Source organism: Mytilus galloprovincialis, chromosome 10, assembly GCF_965363235.1.
Source record: "Mytilus galloprovincialis chromosome 10, xbMytGall1.hap1.1, whole genome shotgun sequence".
Taxonomy (NCBI): domain Eukaryota; kingdom Metazoa; phylum Mollusca; class Bivalvia; order Mytilida; family Mytilidae; genus Mytilus; species Mytilus galloprovincialis.
This window is the reverse complement of record NC_134847.1, coordinates 48,048,243-48,072,153: the sequence shown is the minus strand read 5'-3', so window position 1 is coordinate 48,072,153 and position 23,911 is coordinate 48,048,243. Positions and strand designations below refer to the sequence as shown.

Sequence of the window (23,911 nt, the reverse complement as noted above, 5' to 3'; positions counted from 1 at the left end):
ATCAATGTAGTTTAATACAAAATAGACCCATAAAACACTTTATCCTGATTTAGAGTAATGTCTCGCAATTTGATTGGCTGGTATTTTCCTAATAAATTTCAGTATATTTTTTTATCACGTCAATTGGAATTATCTCCCTTATTTATTACGTCAATTAAAATTATCTCCCTTATACCACTGACCTAATAAAGAATATATAATTTGAATTGCCTTAAATAGTCCTAATATATTAGATTTTTCACAGTTTTAGATTAAATATCTAAAATATATTTGGTTGATATTGTCCTATTATTGAAATTGAATATAATTATATGTAATATAACAAAATCAGGATAAATTCGTTACACAGTGTTCAATTGTCCTAATACGAAATTTATCGGGTCAATAAAATTCATATCGGATTTGGCTTTGCCTCACCCGATATGAATTTTATTGACCCGATAAATTCTCGTATTAGGACAATTGCACACTGTGTAACTAATAAAATCAGTAAACTTGAATTTAGAATATTAAACAAATCTACCCCCTTTTTTAGAGTTTTTACAGTCATTAGAATTGAGTTTTGTTTCTACATTTCTTTCTTAAATGTAGCAAATCACATTTGTTTCGTATCATTAATCCAGTAATTGCTCAAATGACAATAAGGGTATTAACTTGCAACGAAGTGATTTTATCATTTATCTTATTGACCTTATTGTAATAATCTCTTTCGAAAGTACATTGTACTAGCCTTATGCATGGTGTATAGTTGTAAGATAACAACAGGGGGGTATTATATCCCCCGGTTCACCTGATGGAGCTACATACATAGTAAATTGACACGTCCAAATAATAACGTTGTCTTTGTTCTTCCTTTTTACAGTACAAGCATTGAGGTCATAAAAATTTCGAGCATGATTATCATGTTAAAGCTCAGAAATCTAGCAATAAAAATTTATAATTTGGTATTTCAAGCAAAACATTTGTACCTCGAGTACAGAAATATATACGACTGAACTCCTTAAATTCGCAACTGAATAGTTTTGCTTTGCTTAGTGACTCTTGCAAATGTTGAGAAATTTATTTTTTCAGTGTCAATAAATAACAGGAATTTTAAAAAAATAACAAATATTGTGAATTGAAACCCATTAGATCATTCATGACTATTACGATATTCATTGATAAAAAATTGAGAAGGTCTCAAAATATTAATGTTTATATTGATAGATAAAGGGTTATAAAATTATATATAATTGTTTGAAAAGTAAATTTGAAATGAATTAAAAATATTAAAAACATTTAAGATATTTCTTATTGACAATATGTCTCTTGTTAATAAAAGATTGAACAATATTCTGAATGTTATTCCACGACAAAATGTGCACACTAAAATAACAATCTTTACAAAAAAAAGAATAACAGTCACTTTGCTTAATTGCAAAGCTCATCTTCAAAAACAGATACTTTAACAAAATGCGATATGTTAATCTAAAACTTTTGTTTTTTTTAAATTTTAGGTATCTCTTTTAGGATTCACAGTCACCTTATTCCCGCCTATATGTTTAATATTAATTAAATATCTTCACCTTCTTCTCCTTTTGAACTAGCGTGCACTTCATAACTGACACTGCGTGACTACAATTGAACCATAAAACATAAAATGATTTATTAAACTTTTCATATTTAGTTTGTATAACATTATCAGGACATAACGTCTACCTAGTGTTTTTGTAAATATTTTCCTATTTCAGACTACCTCCTTATTTTCAAAGCTCAAATTGTGCAGTTTCTGGATGAGAATTTGTAACTAAATAAAATGCAGAATGTAAATGGTGAAAGTGTCAAGGAGACAACAACCGACAAAAGAGCAGAACATAGTTCTATCTCAATCAGGTTGATATCTAAGTACTCATAAAAACAGATCATGTTGGTTTTGTTTTTTCGTCTTTTAGGAGGTGAAGTGTAAGATCAAGTTATCCATTGTTGTTATTTTAATTGCTCTAGGGTGCACGGATGTATTTGTAAACTATAAAGTAAAATTGATAATAAAAAATGCATGTCAACCTTTGTTTACAATTAACAGTACATGAACTAATAACCTAGTTGTTTACTTTTCTGAGAATCACGCTACATAATTTTCTTAGAAATAATTAAATCAATACTCGTATCAGTTATTTTCATTTAAATCTCAACAACAAATCCACCCTTTTCAATTGTTGATAAATAATTCTGCAATACATATTTGTTAACGAATTTTTACTTAATATATATTATATAGTATGAACCTAGCATTACACGCTTTTCAACATTGTCGAACAATATGTATTGGCTGTTTTCATAACGTATATCTACCATTTTCTGCTGATGGTCTGTTTCTGTATATGGCCTCCTGTTTACTCTAGTATCAGATAAAGAAACCGATTGAGGTGGCAGTCTTTCCAAATCTGGTTCTGAAATAAATATTTTAAAATAATTCTAATTGCACCTTATTTAAAAAACATCGTATAATTTTTGACAAAGCTTGAAGAGTCATTCTTTGTAAGAAACTTTCTCAATGGTTAAATGCAGTTTATTGCTTAAACTTAGTTTTAACAAATAATATTGCTGACTCTATTTTTAGTGCATACTACTTCATCATTTATAGAATACTGATTTGGTTAGCATTTAATTTAGTAATGTGAAAATAATAGGCTTGGTTTAACTAATGATAATTGTTGAAGACCTCAAAAACGATTTCATTTAATTTTCAATCGGGACACTTATTTGCTGTACAATGCAAAGCAGAATTTTATCTTATTGATTTATAAACCCGTATAAATCAAATATAGTTTCAATTATCACTTATTGAAATAAGTGAATGAATCGCTGTAAACCAAAATAAAATTCGTTGTAATATTGTGTTTTTGTTTATCAGAAAATAACTCTATATGTTTCGTATGAATAGCTCACTTCATATCTAAATGGAGTTCAATTAAGAGACAACGAACCGTGCAATTATACAACTTTGAAATATCATATTTCTAAGAACAACCCTCAAATCAAAACAACCGAATAGCTTACATGAACTATCATAACAATATGGAGTTTTTTTTCAGGACCCGTACGCATAAAGCTGCTCAAGTTAATATTGTCCTTAGAAAACACCTAAGTTAAGGTAACTTCGTCCTTTTTACCTAAGTGGTATGCATACAAAATCTTATACTTAGTATTTCCTAAGTAAAATATAGGTTGTTTTGAGTCACGCTTATAAAACTCATAAGACTTCACTTTAGTCTAAGGTACCTATAGAGCTACCTTAAATCTTCAAATTTAGTTAAACATCTGTCAAAAATGTGCGTTTTTTGCAGAACATTAATAGATTAATATAATTCTAATTGATTGATAATTGTATCAGAAATAAAATACTATTAAATCGTTTGTTTATTACCTAATATTAACGATCATCTTAATTTTCTAAGCAGTACGTATAATCAAGATATCAAAAGATTACAGAAGGTAGTTATATAATGTTAAAGTCATTCTATCCTTATTCCCCAAACTAGTAATTGTGTATACCGAAAAGTACTCATTTTTTCGCGCATGGAGTTCCTGCTAGTATTTAATTTTGTTTACTCTGTACACGTCCTTGTTTACACAAATAATTTTAAACGTTGAATTCTTGAACTAAACCTCGTGGTTTCAATTGTAACCGTTCATAATAAACAGTTTCTGTATCATGAAGGTTTGAAGAGATGAAGAACTTCAGGCATACAAATCCCTGGTTTCTCTATGGGTTGGAGGGAGAAGGGTGGGGCATCGGTTGAAAACTAAATTATTAAGTTTTATTCAAAAGATGCAGGGCAAATTTTCCCTGAATTGGTTTCTCTGAAACTAGCTCCTACAAAGTTTTGAAGAGGAAAGATTAAAAATGACACTCCGTAAATTTTATGGACACCCTCACGAATTGTTTGTCTGTTTGTCTTTTCCATTTTTAGCCATGGCGTTGTCAGTTTATTTTAGATTGATGAATTCGACTGTCTCTTTGGTATCTTTCATCCCTCTCGTGATACATACGATGTGTTTCTCTCTAAACTAACTGAGGACATTTTGAATATGGTTTAGATTGTTGTTTATACCATTAACGTCGTCTTGTATTTTGAGTACCGAATGTGACCTACTCCCGAATTCGACTGCCTTGCTGAGTGTGATTTCGCATTACTATAAGACGTGTCAAGGTACTATGCTATCCAAATTTGATGTATTTAGTTATGCTGTTGTATTTGTTATTCTGATTGGATATTGTTAAATGTTTTCTTGTTTGTATTTGTGGTTCTAATTTTTTAATATTCTTTTCGTTTGTACAGATAATTAACCACCCAGTTACTTTGACCGTGCGAAGGCTAAAAAGCCAGTCAAGGTCGCCAAACACTTCCATCATCAACCCAGTTTATTCACGAGATTTTAGTTCGGGGCAACTTAACGTATACGATTTATTTGCTTTATAGTTTCATTTTATAAAATTAATACCTACATAGCTAAATAATTAAATTAATTATCTGGTCGCTAACACAATTCTATATTAATTAAATTGTAATTGTTGTATTAAAACATTAAATGCCATTATTACAAACCTGATTTTGAACTATACCAAACTTTTAGTCACTTTTACCTGTGACGTCATTTTTTAACGTAGTAATTTTCTGTAGGTGACAATTCAATAAAATTGAGAATGGAAATGGGGAATGTGCTAAAGAGACAACAACCCGACCATAGAGCAGACAACAGCAGAAGGTCACCAACAGGTCTTCAAAGCAACGAGAAATTCTCGCACCCGGAGGCGTCCTTCAGCTGGCCCCTAAACAAGTATATACTGGTTCAGTGATTATGAACACCATACTAAACTCCAAATTGTACACAAGAAACTAAAAGTTAAAATGATAAAAGACTAACAAAGGCCAGAGGCTCCTGACTTGGGACAGGCGCAAAAATGCGGTGGGATTAAACATGTTTGTGAGATCTCAACCTTCCCCCTATACCTCTAGCCAATGCAGTAAAGTAAATGCATAACAATACGCACATTAAAATTCAGTTCAAGAGAAGTTCGAGTCTCATGTCAGAAGATGTAACCAAAGAAAATAAACAAAATGACAATAATACATAAATAACATCAGACTACTAGCAGTTAACTGACATGCCAGCTCCGGACCTCAATTAAACTGATTGAAAAATTATGTCTTCATCATATGAATATCAGGCATAATCCTCCCCGTGAGGGGTTTAGTATCATACCATCATAGTATATTTGAGAAGAACATAACCCGTGTCATTCCAAAAACTGGTTTATTAAGAATAAATGTGTTTAGTTCCGATGCAAAGACCCTATCAATATTAAAGCCAAAATATGCAATCTTTAATGACCTGACAACAGCATCGTAACTATATCCTTTCTTAATAAGTCTATTTAAAGGTTTTGTTAGCTTCTGAGGTGAATACTGACATTTTTGTGCTTTATAAAGAATATTTCCATAAAATATTCGATGTAAAATACCTGAACGTATAAGAAGTATATATGCGTGTTGAGCTATATTTACGAATGATGTCCTTATACCGATGATAAAATTTAGTAAATGTTTTGACTAGTTTGTGATATCGAAAACCCTGGTGTAATAATTTTTCAGTAATACATAAATTTCTCTCGTTAAAATCTAAAACATTGTTACATACACGAGCGAATCGTACAAGTTGAGATATATAAACTCCGTAAGATGGTGACAAGGGTACGTCACCATCTAAAAATGGATAATTAACGATAGGAAATGAGAAATCATCTCTTTTATCATAATTTTTAGTATTAAGCTTTCCGTTTATGATATATATATATATATATATATATATATATATCAAAATCGAGGAAAGGGCAGTGGTCATTGTTAGTATAAGCTTTATTTAAAGTAAGTTCAACAGGATAAATTTCTTTAGTATACATACTGAAGTCTTCATTATTGAGAGCTAAAATATCATCCAAATATCTAAAAGTATTATTAAATTTGTGTATCAGATGTTGTTTCGATGGGTCCTTGCTGATTTTTGTCATAAAGTGTAACTCATAGCAATACAAAAACAGGTCCGCAATAAGTGGTGCACAGTTAGTTATTTTGTACTGTTTTATGTGCTTTCGTTTTTGTTGTTATGTGTTTGTTTTTATTCTGTGGTGACTCACCGCTTCGGTGTTCACATGAATAGCAATAATATGGTCATTTTTATAAATTTACTGTTTGTAAAAGTAAGAATTATTCTAAATACTACGGATTTTCTTATCCAAGAATATATAACCGTAGCAGTATTTTGCACCACTTTTTACAATTTTGGGTCACCACTGATCTCCAACTTTGTACTTGTTGGTTTTTTTTTTTTTAACTATTTTGATCTTAGCGTCAATGGTGAGTCTTATGTAGACAAAACGCACGTGTGGTGTATTAAATTATCAGACTGATACCTTTGATAAATATCAGCATTTCGAAATGTCATATTGCAAGGTTTATTTGTGTATTTCTTTGTTCTGAATGTTCTTGCATTTATTTGTACTTTAGTCCTGTCATGTTATGTTGTTATTTTAATGTTATATTTATCATTGTCATAAAAGCCCCTTTTCATGTAAAAGGGGTAGGATTAATGTTTATTTAAATTGAAATAGGTTTTAGATTAAAAAAAATTGCAATGCTACACTGGTGCCATGCAATGAAAACTCTGATCATGTTTTGTTAAGAGTTTTAAATATATTTTTGTCTCCAGAAAAATATAACATTCATTGCATTTAAGATTAAGTAGGGGCAGAGACATAATTATATGCCTCTGGTAGGATAAGTTTTGGATTTCATACATTTTTTTCTTCCCATGGTCATCCATCGAAACGTCAAACTGTTCTTTTATGCGACAAATTATCTTGTGTTTCAAAATTGTACTATGTTACACATTATTGAATTGTTTAATACACACCAACCCCAGTTCTTAATAAAAGTACAATGTATATATTGATCAATCAATGTGAATAATCATAACAAACTTCTACACGGATGAGTCCATGCAATAAGCTAGTATATCATACGGTAATAAGAGAAAGGTTCCGATTTACGGTTCCTTAGTTAAGTGAAGACCTACGTAAGTTTATGCATACGACTTAAGAACTTTACTTAACTAAGGAAATTCTTAGTGAAATTTAATTTTAAGGAACACTTAAGTTAAGATGTTTTATGCATACGGCCCCGAGTCTTAAACACTTTAAAAGGGTATGTTTTGACTGATTGGTGCCTTATGAGAGTTTATAAGATAGATAGTTCTGTAAGAATGTAGAAGGGTCAATTAGGATTTTTTTTGTCAGATTTTCGTACTCCTTTGTTTTTTTTTTCATTAGATACAGGGTATAATATATTGCCCAATATCGCCAACTTTTTTCATACATGTAGTAGACTTCACTAGCTCACGTTAAGATGATTTTCAAAATAAAGGCAGCTACCGGTATTAATTGTTTTCTTTTGATTTGAGACCAGAATAAGACTTTTCCCGCCAATCAAAAAAAATATATATCTCAAATAGGAGTTCCTAACCTATCCATATTTTTCTGTGTTGACAAGAATAATCATTCATATAGTCAGTATGATAAATTAAGCTCTGAATTATTGAAATGTTAAAGTCATATGAAAGCAGTGAGTGGTGAAAAATAATGTTTATCCAATTCTTGAGTCAATGCATGTATATATCATAAACTTAGAACTTTGTGCACGATTTTGTCATTTTTTACGCAAATATATCGAATAATCGTCAATTTTTTTTTTCTCTCTGTCTGTTACGATTTAACAAATATGGCTGTTCATTAAATGCCGTGTTTTAAAGCCGAAGTTTACCGATTGTCACCTTATAGTAAATAAATAACAAAAAGCATGGGTATTGAGCACGTGTTTAACATGTACAATCAGATAATTGTTTATTTTAATGACAGATCCATGCGTATTGCGATCGGTAACGTTCAGGTCAATATGAATACGGAAAATATGTCGGCGAATTGCTTCCTGGAAGCAAGCAATTAAAAACAAATAAACTTCTTCTAAATGTGGACAAATTAAAGAATTTTCCTCAGAAAAAAGTATATGTACATAAGTTGTATAATGAAAACTATCCATTTAGTTATAAAAATCATATGCATCATTTTTTTAATTTGAGGTTTCTTATGACTTTAATCTAACCTTTTTTACCTCGTGATAAGATTAGTAATAAATACCACAGCAATATTTTGCAATACTTGTAGGAATTACACTTTTCCCGCCAATCAAAAAAAATATATATCTCAAATAGAAGTTCCTAACCTATCCATATTTTTCTGTGTTGATATGAATAATCATTGATATAGTCAATTTGATGAATTAAGCTCTGAAGTATTGAAATACTAATCTAAGCTTTTTTACCTCGTGATAAGATAAGTAATAAATACCACAGCAATATTTGGTAATACTGGTAGGAATGTTTGATTCTCAATGCTCTACAACTTCGTGCTTTATTTGGCCTTTTTAACTTTTTTGGTTTCTAGCGTCATTGAGCAGTCTTTTGTTCTTTACTAAGGCTCTTCTTACTTATAGTATGGAGAATAAATTCAAGATTTTTTGTGAATTTCACATAACTACATCTTTGGTTGTGTTAGTATTAAATAAGTTCTAAATTTTAAATGATCTTATATCAACTATTAAAATCATATATACCCCTGATTTTGAGATAGTGTTCCTTAAGGAGGTTAGAGGGTATAAAAATTTCAGAAAAAAAATAACATGTATTGTTCACTACAAATTATATTTATTACCTTTAGTAGTTGTTACTTTATCATATAGAACAAAAATCATTGAACAGGCTTCAGATGACTTTTAAAATGTAGATACCATTGAAAACGCTCCGAATTATCTCCCTTTGGTGCAAAAATGTCATTTTTATGGCATAAAAATTGATATATCTTTTTCAGTAAATAAGTTCTTTTTTTATTACGATATTACCTCTTTTTCTCCTATTAGTTCAACAGATAAAAAGTACCTTAAAGCTTACAAAAAAGGATGCCTCTTTCGAAGGCAGATTGTAAGCGTAAAGGAACGGTAACTCCATTTTTGTATTTCATTTTTTTTAGTATTAGACACTACAAAAGTCAAAAAGTCTGAAAAGACAAGTTTTTGTCTGAATTTCCATGAATTTTTACTCGACATTCTTTATTTGTACGAATAATTTTTAAGAAATTCTTGACATAGTATTAATTTGTCTAATGAGGTTCTTGATTTTCCTTGACTAGTGTTTTGACAATATGAACATTGTCTTAAAATTTCTCGACACTTCCTGTATCATCTGATAAGAGTCTGGATTAGTCTCGACCAATTTTTGACTGTTTTAAATTTGTCTCGATCTGTCTTCACATATTCTTGACATTCTTAATAATGTCTGAATATGTCTTGACATATTCTTGACATTCTTTATAATGTCTGAATATGTCTTGACATATTCTTGTAAGTCTTATATATGTCTTGACACTATCTCACAGTATAAATTTCGCCTTAAATGTGTACAGACTCATTCTATTGCTGGTATATCTCCTTTTTATTATGGCTAAACTAAACTTTGCAGAATCAAGGATTTACTTGGTATAGTAAGATTCCCCTTTTGTGCACCTAAGTTGGAATACCCTGAATAACTCCCCCCCCCCCCCAATGCAGTTTAATTTTGATTTATTTTTATTAAACGTTTAATCAATTGTGTTCACTTGGAATATAAGACGAAATAACTGACAAACAGCATTTAGATTTTTGCCAGTTTGCAAAACTGCCAGTCAAATGCTTTACTAAAATAGGTGTCTTGAAGGCAGTTTTAACATGTGACCATGTTTGCACCCCACAATTCATCTTTAGGGTTAATGTGGCTAAAAAAGGGGGGCTTTCGTGTAGGTCAAATAATTCGTTCTCATCTTGATTCAAAAACCTTATTCATTTATATAACAACAATAATCGTTTTTTATTTAAATTTGTGTGTTGAATTTTATAATTTTTTATAAAACAAAAAGAAAAAAAAATGTTTAGAGCTATATTATGCATGTCTGTTTGAGATCTATATCATAAGACCAATAAGTTTTATACCAATACTTTTTTATTATTTTATGATTGCTGGAGTAGATAATATTTTTTTTTTAATATTTGGAATGGTCAACTGATAAGTTGTATGGCTTCTTACAGGTAAATCAGTAATTTCTATTTGACAGTGGTGTGTATTCTGGGGTGTGGAATACCTTAATTTTATGGGGATTATCCTGTCCATGTATAATACTTAATATATTTTCCAACAGATGACATTACACAAATTTTTCTTCTGTTAAATGAATGACTTGTATATCATCATAATTTGCTATTTATGTAAATCTTACCACATTTTTGTAAAATAAATATTTACCATATTAACGTTGAATATTATGAATGTAAAATGAAATATGTCTACAATATGATGGTTTTGATCATTTAATTAATAGGAATTTTAGGAATCAAAATTTGTAATTTTTTAAAAACCCACATTTAAATTATTTTATACATAATATTTCATACAATATTTGCATTTGTAAAAAAAATTAGATACCAAAATTTTTAATTATTTTACATGTCTAACTGTCATATTTGTTGTTACAAGTGAAACTTAAAACAACTGTATATTATGTAAAGAGAAATAAAGATTAAAGTTATATCATGAATTTTGGTCATGATTTATAAAACTAAGAACTGTCAAGTAAATTTAAGACACAATTCAAAATGTTCAGAATATGTCAAGCCATACTGAGAAAAATAAGAATGTCGAGCATATGTCGAGAAATTTAAAGACGGTATTCAAATGTCAAGAATATGTCAAGACATTTTAAGACCATATTCAGAATGCCAAGAATATGTCGAGTACATTTCATAAAAATTTGATATAAATGAGAATTTGCCAAGAAAAATTAAGACGCATGTCATACTTTTGGATAATGTCGAGTAAAAGTTCATGCAAATCAAGACAAAAACTGGTCTTTTCAGACTTTTTGACTTTTGTAGTGAGATAAAGTTCATTTATAGAAAAAAAAAGCGAAGTCCTATATTAATTAAAACATTTGGTTAAGACCCGCGAGCCCCCTTAAACCTAAAACTGCCATCACGTGTTCATGTCACGTATCTGTCTGTATTTTGAAACCATGTCATTGACTTTCTGGTTGACTAATATTTTATGGTTTTACTTAATACATATCTGTAATTTTATAAATTAATATTTGCTTTATTTTTTTTTTTATTATTTTCTATGCCCCATTTATGGTCATAAAGCTTGTTTCTCTGTGCGTCCGTCTGTGCGTCCGTCTGTTCGTTCGTTCGTCCGTCCGTCCGTCTGTCCTTTCGTTCGGCTGTCCCGCTTCAAGTTAAAGTTTTTGGTCGAGGTAGTTTCCGATGAAGTTGAAGTCCAATCAAATTGAAACTTAGTACACATGTTCCCTATGATATCATCTTTCTAATTTTAATGGCCCTATTACAGATTTTTTCCCATTTTCACGGTCCACTGAACATAGAAAATTATAGTGCGGATGGGACATTCGTGTACTGGGGACACATACTTGTTCTTCCTTTTTTTATTCATTGGTTTTTTTATTATTGATTTTGCGCAATATATATATATATATATATATATATATATATATATATATATATATATATATATATATATATATATATATATATATATAATTGACTGAATAAATAGTCAACGATAAATTTTACGGGGCGATGGATCATATGATTATGATTCAGTACACTACAAAATATAATATATAACAAATCTAAAAGGGTACAACATCACCAAAAACACAATAAAACGAACAATATGTTAGATATTTCGGATAACAGATATCCTTCCTCGGTAATAGCACGATTACAAATGAATCATGTCAATTCAAATTAAGACTATCAAAATCTTGAAATTAATACAATTTAAGCGAACGCTGGAACAATGTTAAAATTTCCAAACACGGCGCAAAGACTACAGAGATATGCCAAAATAAAATTAGTTATTTACGATGTGAACTGGCACAACTCTGAATTCTCAATGGTGGTGATAGTTGAGATGGTAAACAACTGCGTGGGAATACAGTCCCAATAAACAGTCCTGACCGATTTACGCTGGTATACTATTTAAAATATGACAGCGGTAGAAAAATTGCAAGAGACTGCGTATTTAAACATTTCAAATATATAGTAATTAGATAAAAAGAAAAATGAGTAATAATTTTTTGCTTAGGTTAAGTAATAGAACGTGGCTGTGTATTTACACATCCCTGCCAACTGTAATTAAAACTAGTATAATTCAAAAATTCCTGAAAAGTGTAAGTGTCCAGTACGGAAGCCGGAGTTACTGAACACGGGTGATGGCAGGAAGTTAGTGATGGTAGGGAAAATGAGTGACTCTTCTATGTTTTTTTCATTAATGCCCTCTGGGGAAACTGTACTGAGCTTTCTTATCCAAAATCTTTCCCGAGCAAGTATGTCGGTCTTTGACCAATCCTCGTTGTGATCTATGATGGTGATGGTAAGTTTTTTTTTAGATCAGCTTTGTCGTGCCCATGTGATCTTAAAAGACGACTTACGGGGAGGTCGGGCTTGCAGGTGTAGTCACTACGATGACCATTCATGCGTTTGTTGAATGGCTGTTCTGTCTCGCCAACATACTGCATGCCACATCGACACTGAAGAATGTATACAACATTCTGGGTTTTGCAAGTTACATTACAAAATATTGTGAACACAGACCCAGTGGAGTGACAAGTAAATGTTTGAGTATTCAGTATTTGTTGGCAAGTCAGACATCGTTTGTTACCACATGACTTGCACCATCCTGTAGTTGAACAGCTTTTATTAGAGGAGACGGCAGCTTTCACAAATAAGTCTTTTAGACTTGCTGGTCTCCGAAAAGCTAAGACAGGAGGATCGGGAAAGATTTTGGATAATTTTGGGTGATTGGCAATACTTTCCCAATTGGCACGGATCAAACGTGAAAGGTTAGTAAAGGCGGGATTGTATGTTAAAACAATTGGAACTATTTTGCTGCACCTCTTCTTTTTGTACTGTAACAGGTCATTGCGGCTGATATTGTTCGCACGCACAAACCCCTTATCTATGTCCCATTTCTTATAACCTCGGTTGATTAAAAATCCGCGAAGTTCCTGTAACCGCTGAGTGACAGCCTCCTCAGAGGAGCAAATCCGCTTTACTCTGAGAGCTTGACTGTACGGGATACTTTTTGTACAGTGTTTGGGGTGACAGCGTTGGGGAGAAAGGTACTGATGTTTATCTGTAGGTTTACAGTTAAGGTCTGTTGATATAACACCGTCCTTTATAGATGTAGCTGTGTCTAAGAAAGATATCTTAGAGTCGGATATTTCATATGTAAATTTAATTGACTGGTGGGCGTTGTTTGCATGTCTGATAAAAGCATCCAATTTTTGTTGGGATTCAATCCATTTCATGTCAAAATCATCGATGAAACGGAACCAAGACAGAGGTTTGGTTAAAGATGTTGAAATAATTTGTTTCTCTAATTTGCCCATGAAAATATTGGCGTAAGACGGTGCCATTTTCGTCCCCATCGCTGTCCCGTTTATTTGAAGGTAATTCTTACCATTAAAGGTAAAATTGTTGCATTTCAGGACCAGAGTAAGCAGCTGGACTAAACATTCGGTAGGTGGTTCTAAAGTGTTGCGCGAGTCCCATATTTCCCTACACGATTGTATTCCGTCATCATGAGGTATGTTTGTATACAATGAGGTGACATCTAAAGTGACAAGGAGGGTTTCCGGAGGAAGAGGGTGCATGGATTCCATTTTGCGAAGATAATCTGTAGTGTCTTGAATGTGAGAAGGAAGATTTTCTACATGAGATCTTAAATGAAAGTCTACAAATTCCGAGATTTTCTCAGTCGGGTAGCCGTTAGCGGATACAATGGGTCTACCAGGGTTGTTAACCCTTGTGTATTTTAGGAAGAAGATACAATCGACCAGGCTTGGCGTTCTCTGGTTTTAAATATCCAATTGTATCCTCATCTATGTGACCGTCATCGTGCATGGTTTGTAACGCTGTAATAATTTTGGAACTAAACTCGGAAGTAGGGTCATAGTCAAGTTTCTTATAAAATCTCTCATCAGAGAGCTGACGCTCTGCTTCCGCGATGTAGTCGGCTTTGTCCATTATCACAACGGCACTTCCCATGTCTGCTGGTTTTATAACAATATCATCTCGGTTTTTTCAGCTATTGTATGGCTTTTTTCTCGTCAGAAGAGGTGTTATAAAACGACGAGGACTTGTTGCTGGCTAGATGAACAACATCCGATTTGATTTTGTCAATAACATCTTCCAGTGTAGCAGATTTGCTGGGCTTTGGAATCCATGAACTCTTCTTTTTAAAATGCGGAATTATGATTTCGTCTTCCGAGTTGGACGTGTCTGTGTCTTCCTCATTATCCTCCTCTTTGTTCTTGTTACCAAAGTATTCTTTAATTCTGAGGGTTCTGGCAAAGTTATTGAGGTCATCTTCCAGTTTCATATTATCTATGTTACTAGGAGTAGGGCAAAAATTCAAACCCTTAGATAAGACTTTGGTTTCATCCTCAGTCAAAGAGACTGTTGACAAATTGACAACTGTGTTGTTGGGATTGGCCGTAATATGATTTTTTTCTTCGAAATCTACGATTGCGAGGCTTTTTACTATAATTTTTTGAAGGTCTGTTTAAAGGAGTGGTAACTTTCACACCATCACGTTTAAATTTGTTTATCTGCTTGACGTGAAGCTTATGTGATTCAATACGTTTGATATCACTAAGCCGTACTTGAATTTCGTCAAGTTCAAGACCAGATAATTGGTCACGATATCGGCAGTGCAAGTTATCACTAAGTTTATATAGATTATTAACTTGATTAATTGCTTCTTGACGTAAAAGATTCATCAGGCTAAAGGAACTGTTGTATAGAATATTGTTCCGTCTATGTAAAAATCTGTTTGACTTTATGCCTGTTGTAAGTGGCGAAGTCTTTAAAACTAACTATATATATATATATATATATAGTTAGTTTTAGACACTTATATAATTTAATTTAGTAACTGCATCAGTTTATTTACAAACTGATCCACACCTAGATAGATTGAATGTTGATTGTTGCTATTTTTAGACACTATATATATATATTTATATATATATATATATATATATATATATATATATATATATATATATATATATATATATATATAGAACGTCTGAATAATAGTCAACGATTTTCCCACGAGGGCGACGGATCGTTACAAGTAACTTTACATATACACAATAAAATAAATTATATAAACGCCTACAAAATATACACAACAACACCAATAACATAAAAAGGAACTATAAATGTAATTATTTATAAATATTTCGGATAACATATATCCTTCATCGATATATATGATTGTGATGTTGAATGAATCATTTATCAGTCTACTTAGAGTAAGCTGTTACAATCTTGAAATTTATACAATAAAAAAGTCAAACCGAACATCAGGTAAAGCGCTTGCACAAGTCTAAAAATTTGTTAAACACGACATAGGTTATATGTCTAATAACAACAGAGAGTTCAAATATATGCTTTAAATAAAAATAATAATGTGCGATATGAACTAGCACAATTCTAAAGCTTTAACGGGGTCGACAATTAAGATGTTATTAAAGCCTTTAAGACTAACTGGTGAGAGCTGAGTTATCCTCTCAAGCAGGCTCTTCGTCATAGGGCACTTGTTAGGGTTGCGGAAACAAACGATGTCTGACTCGCAAACAAATACGGGTTTCCCAGACTTTTAACGGTCACTCCACTGGTACAGAATACACCATATAATTGCAAGACTACAAATGTTGTGTATCTCCTGTAGTGTAAATGTGGAAAATAGTATGTTGGCGAGTCAGAACAGCCGTTTTACAAACGAATGAACGGTAATCGTAGCGACTACCAATGCCAGCCAGACCTCCCTCTTAGTCGACATTTGAGATCCCCTAGCCACACTAAGGCAGATCTCAATCGGCAGACCAGAACAATCATTGACCACAACTCTGCTTGGTCTAGAGAGGATAGACTTACTCGGGAATGATTTTGGATAAGAAATTAACAAATTTGGCACCAAATGGGATAAATGAAAGATGTAGTTCGACTCCATGCAGTGCCTCACATCTGGGTTATATTACTTATTATTACAGTATCTATTTTTATTTCTTTATCTTACTCATCTCTAAAATAAATCTGTTGAATATAACATTTTACATTGCTTAATTTTGTGAGGAATGTATAGGTACCAAGCCACGTTCAACTAGTTTACCTTAGTCAAAATTTATTATTATATTTTAACGGCTGTTTGTTTTAAACATCGCAGACTCTGATGTAACTACTCTACCGTTGTCAAATCTGAAATATTTACAAATTTAGACCGTTCAGTGCTGTTTTTTTTTTTTTTTTTTTGAATTCTTATTGATGCAATCTTTCTTGTAAAATCATAATTATCGACCCCGTTAAAGCTTTATATTTGTGCTAGTTCATATCGCACATTATTATTTGTATTTAAAGCATATATTTGAACTCTCTGATGTAATTAGTCATATAACCTATGTCGTGTTTAACGAATTTTTAGACTTGTGCAAGCGTCTTACCTGATGTTCGATTTGATTTTTTCATTGTATAAATTTCAAGATTGTAACAGCTTAATCTAAGTAGACTGATTGATGATTCATTCAACATCACAATCATATATACCGATGAAGGATATCTGTTATCCGAAATAATTATAAATAATTATATTTATAGTTCCTTTTTATGTTATTGGTGTTGTTGTGTACACTTTTTATAGGCGTTTTTTTTTTTATATATATATATATATATATAATAAGAAGATCGGGTTTAAATAATTTTGTACTTGTGGCGATTTTAAGCTTCACTGATTGACGTACATCTTTCTGTCTTTTTTAATGATAGTGTAACCTGTACATGTTTCCTATTTTCATGCCCCACCTACGATAGAGAGGGGATTATGTTTCCTTGTCTGTACGTCCCTTCGTTCGTTCTTCCGTCTGTCCCGCTTCAAGTTAACATTTTTGGTCAAGGTAGTTTTTTTATTAAGTTGAAGTCTGAACAACTTGAAACTTAGTACACATGTTCTCTATAATGTGATCAATCTAATTTTCATGCCAAAAAAGAGTTTTATACCAATTTTACGGTTCACCGAACACAGAAAATTATAGTGCGAGTGGGGTATCCGTGTAATATGGACACATTCTTGTTTTATATGGGATTTTTTCATTCGGGTTAGTTTGTTGTCTCATTTTCTTGTTAACTGCATCTCATTTATAACACGTTAAAACATTATAATTGGAATATTACACAATTTACCTTCCCGTGACACGCTTTCTTCTCTATAATCATGATGAATGATATAATGATGAATAGCATTCGATCCATCCTACAAAATGCACATACAAATGATTATAACTTTAGTCAAAATCAAGATTTTAGTCGAGAAATGGCTCTCGTTAAATATTCTCATATTTATTAATTATTATTATTATGGAAGCATCAGTTGCAAATACTTGTTACATATTCACAAGGATTCCATATTATACACTGTACATGGACAACAGTACTTGTCGTTTTGTTGTCGGTTGTTGTCAAATTTTAAGCATTATTTCCTGAGTTATCTCCCTAATCCAAAATACATCCTTCACGTATATTATAAGTTTCTTCCTATTATAGTTTTAGATAAAATTGAGAATGGAAACGAGAAGTGCGACAAAAAGACAACATCTTGACCAAAGAGCAGACAACAGCCGAAGGCTACCAACTGATCTGTATTCATGTTAAGGGAATGTTTCCTTACTAATACCTTTTCTGACATTTATTCTTCTGTTGAAAGTAGTTTGAGATTGGAGAATAAGGAAATGATGTTAACACAGAAAATTCATAATTCATGAAAAAGGATGATAGGTTTTCTGTTGCGTTTATATGTCGCTGATCAAACAAACAGTTACGAGTGCCTCAAGTGTACCTGTAAAAATTAGCATGTGAACGTCAATAGTGTATGCACAAAACGATACGCGTACACTAGAGTACGTGAATTGAAATTAATCTCACAATAACAAATCTAAGACTTAAGGACCGGCTAAATTATATCACTATTTATGTTTATCAAATGATTTTAAAAAACGTAGGATTGAAAGTCAATAAAAAGCATATAAACGACTCAAATACACGAACAAATTCAGAGGTTTACATTGCAAACAAATAGTGATCACTAAAACATTGGCTATATTAAATACGTTTTGAATTAATCAGCAAAGTCGAACTAACAAATACACAAAGTACATGTTTTAAATACATGTATTCTTACCTCTTTTATTTCTCGATTTTCAAACGCTTGGTTAGTTTCACTTGAACGATATGCATTGTTTTTTTCCTCGTCGGAACAACAGTTTTTCATTACCACAATTACATTCAGTACTATATCGGTACATAACACCGCAACAGCCGTGGTAGTAAAAGCTGTTAACTGCCAATCTGATAAAATGAAACTATAAAGCAACACCTCAATGTCGAAAATAACATCCAGACATTTATATACCATCATGAACTTTTGATATTTTGAGACTTTATATTCAGCCTTACTGTTGTCAGCATCCTTAGAAAATCTTGAAATTCTGTATACTAGTGAAAAAGTTATAAAAGCATAAAAACACACTGCAAAAATAACGATTGAACAAAATAACAGGAATCCGCCTTCCCCTTCGTCTTTAGTTTTTCTGTTGACAAAACAAACAATAAGAAAGCATGCAATGTTGATCAAATATCCTATTCCTAGCCGTAATAGTAAGATCCTTACTTTCTTAATCAATAACATCTTGTCTTGTGGATTATATATTTCTTCTGGATCATTTATTCCAATATAATTTGCAAGTTTATCGTAATTACTGAGCATGAACGAACATAACAAATCTGTATAAAACACACACGTAAGCCTGCAGCACATTTTAACTATCAAATAGAACCGAACTTAAATCCAAACGCATGCATGTATAACACAACACTTTGAGCACAATTTTAAAATTGTCATAAATTAAAAGAATACAGTTATTCTAATAACAGTTGATAAATTAAAAAAAATCAGATTCTTTTTAGAAATCCGAGATCTGACTTCAAATACAAGTTATTACTGTTCTTATCATTGTTAGTTCCACGTCATTAATTTGTAAATAACACCACCACTGTTGCAGTTTAATGGACATCACTATTATAATTGTCATTTAAATTCAATGAAATAACCTCAAACGTATGAAATTACCCAATTTAGATAATTAAAAACGGTAACAATTCGCTATGAATTTCACCTACTGGGATATTTTGAAAAGAACAGTTACATGCATGAGTGATACAAGCAAACAACAATTTTAGAGGTATCATATAGACCTGTGTTATACCTGTTATTAAAAACATGCGATACTCAACGTTTATTTAAATTGTATTACACTCGAAATCATCTGTTGTATAAAAACATAGTATTCTACCTCCAATCCGTCAACACTATATTTTAAGATGTGTTTTTCAGAAGATTTTTTGGATATTTCGTGTGCCATTCTTCTTGCGTTATATGAAATCTTTAAGTCTCCACAGGGTAAAATTGAAGAGAAGAAGTTGAAAGTTCTAATGATCCGCACAGCAATGGGACTATTTATCAATGTATGTGGATTTCTATTAATATGTGGAATAAACCGAACTGGCTATAGAGAAAGTGGATTATCCGTTACGATGTTCAGTATAATTTTACTGTATAATGTGTTTTTCTACGGTGTAATGACATTTGCTTTAATGAAAGGATTTTCCTCTTTAGACACAATCACATTCGGATGGCCTGGATATTTTAAAAGCTTTATCACTGTTTACCGGATAATGGACATCATCTTCGACATTCTGCTGTTTGTATACAATCTGTTTGCTGACCGTTGGAGATTCGAATTAACAACAAGTTTGATGATTCCCGTTATTGTTTTTGATATTGTCTTGAATGTTACTTCTCTCGTAATATTTTTGCGAAAAAAAACAAGAAACCCAGGATATTATGATTGACTTTGTTTGTAAGACATAATCTCTATTTTTTTTTTTACTTAAATATTTTTACGTCTTTTTATATTTTTTTATTTATAAGATGCTTATTGTATTAACAAACATTAGTTTTATTATTTTTTATTAAGATCAACTGTATAAACATATTAAACAAATACTCACAACAATTTTCTTTATACATAATGGACACATTTATTAAAATAACAATGATACAACTTTAATTATTCTCATGAAATAATAATTAATGATATTAGTGACATAGCAAAGTTTGTTATTGTGACAAAAATGTTCGTGCACATGTGGTAGCGTTGTCATTTTGAGTCATGAGTTAAGTATATGTCCGGGTTAAACCAATGACTTGGAAATTGGCATGTTATGCTTTTTCGCCTTATCACGCGGTAAATAGCAGTATCATGGTAAACTGACGTAACAGCTGTTTGCTACGAATAGTGTGAAAAGATAAAATGACATATTATTGGCGTTTGAATGTTACCTTGTGAAAATTGTCCACTTATCTGGATCGTATATTTTTGTAAAACAGATAACAAACTAGATAATTTGCCGTTTTAACCGTAAAATTATTCCGTAAACACGTTGAATGTACTTGTACGGAATCCTGAGCCTGTAATTCTGAAGTTTTTGCTATTTTTCTGTATGTCATTTTTGTTTACATTCATAAGATTAGATAGGAAAATTTACTTAAAGCCGGGTTACATAAAGTACTACAAACATAAGCTCTGTAGAGCTTTTTAGCGACATTAATAACAATCACAACACATACAATATTAAGACATATTAGAAATATACAGCATACACAGGACAATATAAAAAAAGCTATATTGCATAAGCAAAGTCCATATATAGAAGTAGGCACAAACAAGGAAAGCACTAAACTAGATTATGCGCACATGCAAAGCAGACGAATAAACTAGTTTATTAAAGTTGCATGGAAAACATAAAAAAAAATGAAAAGCTTTCAGATATACAGGAGCTACATCTGCATGAGTTGCCTTTCCAGTTGTTGATCATATTTTTAAACTGGTTCAGGTTCGACTGCTCACGTCCGGCAGCTCATTCTAGAGTGTAGCTCAAGCATACCCTAAGGAATGAAGTCCGAATTGTGTATCCTCACGTGAGGTACTTCAACCGTCTGTTGCTTTATAAAAGAGTAAAGTACATTTTTAAAAATAATAATTTCAAGATACACTGGTGACTCTTTGTGTAATATTTAAAAAAAAATATATTGCCATTATACGTAGACGTCTTATTTTTTAAGGAGGTAAACCAGATTTTATCAAAAGAGTTTCATAGTCACTACTAACAACTTCATAGATAAACCTCATGACACGTTCGTGTATTTTCCCTACGGTACACCTTTATAAATGCATTCAGGTGCTGAAATATGCACCCACTTTTACACATTATTTTTCTGTTCGACAGATAGTTGCCTCATTTGACAGGCCATATGCCTCCAACTTTAATAACAGTAAGTTATGGTGTAGGCAGTCATAGGCCTTCCAAAGGTCTATAAGAACATCGTCTGCAACATATACATTGTTGTCGACTGCTTTTTCTCAGTCCTCGATTACTTTAAGAAGTGTTGTATTACAGCCATAGCCAGATCTGAAAGCTAACAAAAAAGGATGGAAAATCTATCTAAAATAGTCTATAAATTGCTGGTATATGGCCCTTTCCAAGCACTTTGAAACCACCAGAAGTATGCTAACAGGTCTGGAGTTTTCTGCTTCTAACGGACTATTTTCCCCATTTTATGGGACAACCTGTGCTTCCTTAAGATCGTTAGGAAACTCTGAATTTCTTATTGGCATATTAATAAGTTTTGTAATAGGTTGAACAATTACTGGTTTGGCTTTTTTTAAATGTTGATAGATACACCATCAAAGCCAGTAGCTTTATTGACATTGATTTTATTATTTTGTCTTTCATCAAAATCATCATTAATTTTATTAAACGATAAACTACATTCCACATTACAGTTTTTATTTTTATCAAACTATCATTGCCATTGTCTTTGACTACATTTACAAAATAATCAGTAAACATTCTGCAACATTAGACTGATCATGTATGATGTTTTGATCATAACACAATACAATATTGTCTTCAAAATGACTACCTTTGTTTGTTAAAAAGGATTCAATTGTTGGCCAAAAATCATTTCGTTTTGGACCAGTGCAACGCTCTATAAAATAATTTCTTATAGACTGACTTCTTAATTTTTTTACAATATGTCTCTATTTTTTTCTTAGATCTTAAATATTTGTTGTGTAGCATTGGTTTCTTGTAAATTTCATTTTTTAGATCATTATTCATAAACGGTGCTGGTTTATGTACAGTTTTTTTTCTTTTTTTCACTGTTATGTGGTTGTCAAACTATACTCATTAAATTTGTAGGAAAATTGGTGTATGCCTTGTTAACACTGTCTACATTATATACAACTGTTGTTATGTTTTCCTGTTCAAGATCCTATAAAACAAATTCCTCGTCTCGCTGTTTTGAACATTCTCCACGCTGTTATTTTCTCGTTTAAGGATCATGTACCCTTGTGGTGATGGAAATTTTATAGAAAATCCACAGCTTTACTCACGTTCTTTCATATTTGCCGATTCAGTGATGGATGTAAAATGATTATTGCATGCACTGCTTCGCTGTGGTTGACAATGTTTTTATCGGGATACCAATCTGCTCTATCCCCCACTCAGCTATGTGTTATTTATATATTGTTCAATACAGAACACATATTATATGACGTTCTGATAAATATATCCAGTCTAGATTTTGTTAGCTGTAATGATCATGTTTACAGTGTACTGAATTGAAAAACTGCATGTGATTTTAAAGAACCGTCTTCGAGGGAGTTTTAACGTATTAATTAGTTGTTACAGCGATTGGATATCGCCAACGGCATTGTGTACCTCGTAATTTATGCCAACAATATTCCCTGTTTGTACTTTGTTTGCAAAGTTTTATTTAAAGCAAAAATTGAGAAGAAATATGTATAGCAAAAATAAAATTCTAAAGTTTTAGAGCAGAATTTGTACATGTATACAAACAGTATCAACTGTAATCGAAATAACTGTAGTTCTGAAATTTTGCGCATTTTAAAATGAATCGATTGATGTACGCAGAAATTTCTTAATCTTCAGTATAATATATATTAACTTTACTAAATTTTTTTTTTAAAGTGGCGGTAAAGAACAATTTTCATGCAGCGGATCTCTATTTTTCCCTTGCCGCATTTTCATGCTGGAAGCTTGTAATTCACAATGTTCCATTCAATTTAAATTGACTCTGACTGAAAAGATGCATTAGATGTAACTAGATGCTATAAAAATGTCCAAACTAAGCTTTCATATAGTTTTTCTTTCAAAATGTCTTTTATATTCACAAGAATTAGACAGTATGTGAATTAAAACATTTTATATTCAGTAAAATATATGTGAAATTACAATATGTTTTTAGGAATTTTCCATGGGGAGATAATCATTTTTTCTTTCAAAAAGTCGTTATTCAAAAGAATAATGTTTTAGGTTATCTACCCATGGACACTTATCACTAAAGTATTGTTATTTCACACATATTTTACCGAATATATGATGTTTCAATTCAAATAATGTCTGATTCTTATGAATATAGAAGAATTTTCAAAAGAAAAATTATATGAAAGCTTAGTTTGGACATTTTTATAGCAATTCAAAATTACATTTCACCTCTTGCATGGTAA

At 31.6% G+C, this 23,911-nt stretch overlaps 1 long non-coding RNA gene across 1 annotated transcript; it reads right to left on the bottom strand.

Annotated features, from left to right (window-relative positions):
- Positions 1-1,219: 1,219 nt before the first annotated feature.
- LOC143049202 (uncharacterized) lies at positions 1,220-19,198 on the bottom strand. Its single transcript, XR_012970122.1, has 4 exons — positions 18,439-19,198; positions 17,445-17,514; positions 2,332-2,429; positions 1,220-1,614 (listed from the first exon to the last, which is right to left on the bottom strand). It is a non-coding gene; the product is annotated as an uncharacterized LOC143049202 (long non-coding RNA).
- Positions 19,199-23,911: the final 4,713 nt, after the last annotated feature.